This window comes from Moschus berezovskii, chromosome Y (assembly GCF_049115385.1).
Source record: "Moschus berezovskii isolate FMDL1 chromosome Y, NW_MosBer_1.0, whole genome shotgun sequence".
NCBI classification, from domain to species: domain Eukaryota; kingdom Metazoa; phylum Chordata; class Mammalia; order Artiodactyla; family Moschidae; genus Moschus; species Moschus berezovskii.
Window position 1 is genome coordinate 490,876 of NC_142489.1, and position 3,490 is coordinate 494,365.

The window sequence follows — 3,490 nt, forward strand, 5'->3', positions numbered from 1 at the left end:
CAGCAACTGATTACCATGAAAATTGGTGTGTATTAAAGCCATACCAAAAAAATTGATGGACTTTTACATTGGCCACTTGTAGTTTGGGATGTTTGCTTTCAAGGTTATATGAAAAGAGGTCTATCACGGCCATGCCCTTGGAGGAAGTGTGGGCTGTAGGTAACTGAATGATGAGACTGGAATCTGCTTGTGCACACCCGGATGCGTGCCTGTGGAGCAATGCCCTGAGGGCGGGGTGGGACCCACTCCCAGCTCATCTGCAGCAGCCAGAGGCTAGACCAGTGGAGGCTTTCTCCAAGTGGCAGGTATTCGGTGCTCTGCTTGTTGAGGGGCGGGCTCTTTGGTGCTCATTTTGAGGTACACTGCTCGCTCCACTGTGGAGTGGCCGCGTTTGCAAGACTGAGTTCATCACGAATTTCCATGTTCTCTTTTACAGGGTCCCCATCTTGTATGATCATGCAGCAGACTCTAGAGCAAGCTTTGGATCGTGCAGAGTATATCATTGCAACTGCCCAACAAAGACCTCCGAAAAGGAAATACTCATCGACTGGAGAGACGTCTCTCAAGGAAAAACTGTATGACATTTATGTTGAAGAATGTGAAAAACAGCCTGAGGTTATGGAGGAATTACAAAGCAATGTGAACCTGTTAGAGAAGCTCCTTAGGAGAGAGTCGTTGCCCTGCTTGGTGATCAACCTGTACCCAGGAAAGCAGGGCTATTCCCTGATGCTCAAAGGGAAACATGGATCGTATTCAGAGAGCATTCGACTGCCTTATGAAAAAGGGGAACTGCTTGAATACTTGGATGCAGAAGAATTACCTCCTGTTTTGCTGGATCTCCTGGAAAAGTCTGAGGTTAACGTTTTTCATCAGGGGTGTGTCATAGCAGAGATACGGGACTACAGGCAGTCCAGTGCCGGGGAACCTCCGCGTTACCAAAGCAGGCACATTCTCTTACGTCCCACCATGCAGACATTAGTCTGCGATGTAGAGGCCATAGCCAGTGATGACCAGAACTGGACCCAGGAGGACAAACTTTTGCTTGAGAGCCAACTGATCTTAGCTACAGCGGAACCACTGTGTCTAGACCCTTCTGTATCAGTAGCCTGCACTGCAAACAGACTGCTCTATAACAAACAAAAGCTGAACACTCTTCCCATGAAAAGGAGTCTCAAGAGGTTTTCTTCACCTGCTCTGAATCGGCAACAGGAGCTGTCCCATTGTCCACCTCCTCCTGAGCTAAGAATCCTGACTTCTTGCAAAAAAATAAGAGAAAGTAAAACAAGTAAGCATCATGGCCTTAAGACTTTTAAAGCAGGCAAGTATGTAGATACATGGAAACAGAGACCCTGTAACTTGGCCGTCCCTTCTCAAGTGGATGTGCAGAAATATGCTAAAGGGAAGAAGTCTGTCCGATATGAGGAGTCACAACCAACCCTGGAGGTACTAGGTGATTCTGCAGTTGGAGGTGAGGCTGCCTGCCAATCCCAGGCAACAAGGTTGACCGTTATGCATCCAACTGATAATTCACTTGCCGCTGGAAATGGGTCTGAGAAAGAAGCCACAGGGGAGAGAGAGCCGTGTCTGCCCCAGTCCTCCACAGATGACCAGTTCAAGAGTGTCCTGCCCAGGCCACAGATTGATGCTGGGAGAGTGGTCAGTCAGTCCGAGCAACTGGTCCAGAAGAGCGCCCAGTGTCCAGTGCAGACATCACCCAGCTCCAGTGGCTCAGCCCATCTCAGGCAGCCTCCAGGGACACAGTCAGCACAGCCTAGGGCTGCATCCATTCGGTCCTCAGGGCCAGACTGGGGAGCCAGACCTCCACCCCCACTCAAGAGACGTCCCTGGATCCTAGAGAAGAGCTCCTGCGGTGACAGCTTTACCTCACAGCAGGCGGGAAGCTCTCAGGCCCGTCCATCTCCTGGCCCTGCTCCTCAGCCACCCAGTCTTTCCCAGAGATCATCTGTGCAGCTGAACAGAGATAGCTCGCTTCCTGCGGCCGCCCCGTCCACCACAGGCGCCTTACAAAGAACCTCGGACGTCCAGGTCATGACCATCTCCCCTGGCCTGAAGGTCATCAGAGTAGTGGGTCCCTTTTGCTATACCCAGGCCTCAGGGAGAGGGCGTGCCCCTACGGCCCCCACTCCTGTGAGGATCCAGCCAGGCCAGAGCCCCGCAGGATCTCGGCTACCGATCTGGAGGTCCACACCACCGTCGCTGCTTCCTCGTCCTACGCCCCCTCCTCCCCCTCCTCCCCCTCCTCCCCCTCCTCCCCCTCCTCCCCCTCTTCCCCCTCCTCCCCCTCCTTCCGGAACCATTCAGGTGGTTTTGAAAAACGCTTCGGACCTCGGGCCCTTTGCTCTGGTGGAGCTCCCCCACAGTTCACTGGTCTTGAGCAGCCAGCAGCAAGCCCCGCAGCCACGTGTCTACCAGCTGGTTCCCCAGCGGGCCCCGCAATGGCCTCAGCCGCCAGTGGCCCAGGCTTTGGGCACACGGCGTCCAGGGGCACAGATACCACGGGGACAGGCCCCACGGGCACAGGCCCCACGGGCACAAGCCTCAGGGCCACAGGGTCAAAGTCCACAGTGTCCGGGTTTACAGGCTCCAGGGGCACAGGGCGCTGCCCAGCCCAGTGCCACCATCCAAGCCCAGCCAGCAGTGGTTGTTCGCCTCCTACGGCAGCAGGACTCCCCGCAGCCCCGGGTGCCCGGGTTGTCTCCACCAGGCTCTGGCCAGAGTGGCCGGGGGCTGAGCATCTCGCATCACAGGATCCAGGCCTCACAGTCCCCGCACCAGCCGATTTACTGGAGGATAGTGCGGTGCCCGCTGGTTGCAGCCCCCACAGCCCCCACCGCGCCGCCCCCTCGGGGCCCCAATCCAGGCAGCCAGACTACAGGGACCCCGGAGGGAGGCCCCCCAGCCGTCCCCAAGCCCTGAGGCCTACCTGGTTTTCTCTCTTTAAAAAAAATCCAAGAGCAGCCACCAAATGAATCCCAAGTGCCAACCTCATTTGGGTTTTATTTAATGTGTCACTATTTTACGTTCTTGGATGTGCAGACCTTCCGCAGAGGCACAATTTTTACATACAAGCCCCGAAGGTCTTTAATAAACTTGCATTATTTCACTTAAGCCATGGCTTTGGTGGTGGTTGTGGACAGTTATTTTTTTGGCGATATTCTCAAGTGTATCCAGACCCAAACTATGGTCAGTTTAAACTCCTGAAGCCCTGTTATTTCTCTCAGGCGATAAAACTGTAATACCAAGAAAGTCAAAATTAGTATTAACAAGATGACTTAAATTTTTAGATGAGTTACTAACACATGAACTGTGGCGTCTTCACCATTTTGCGTGGCCGGCTCGCTGGCGTTTGGTGGATTCACCTTGTCGTGCATCTCTAGGATTCTTTTCTGCTTGCACAAGGGACATTCTCTCCCCGTGGAGCACCAACTCCTCGGTTCCCTCCCCCCAGCCCCCACCCCAGCCCTCTGCC

The 3,490-nt window shown here is 54.2% G+C and overlaps 1 pseudogene; it reads left to right on the forward strand.

Moving 5' to 3' along the window:
- Window positions 1–456: 456 nt before the first annotated feature.
- On the forward strand, window positions 457–2,937 carry LOC129535099 (transcription factor SPT20 homolog pseudogene; annotated as a pseudogene).
- The last annotated feature ends 553 nt before the right edge of the window (window positions 2,938–3,490 follow it).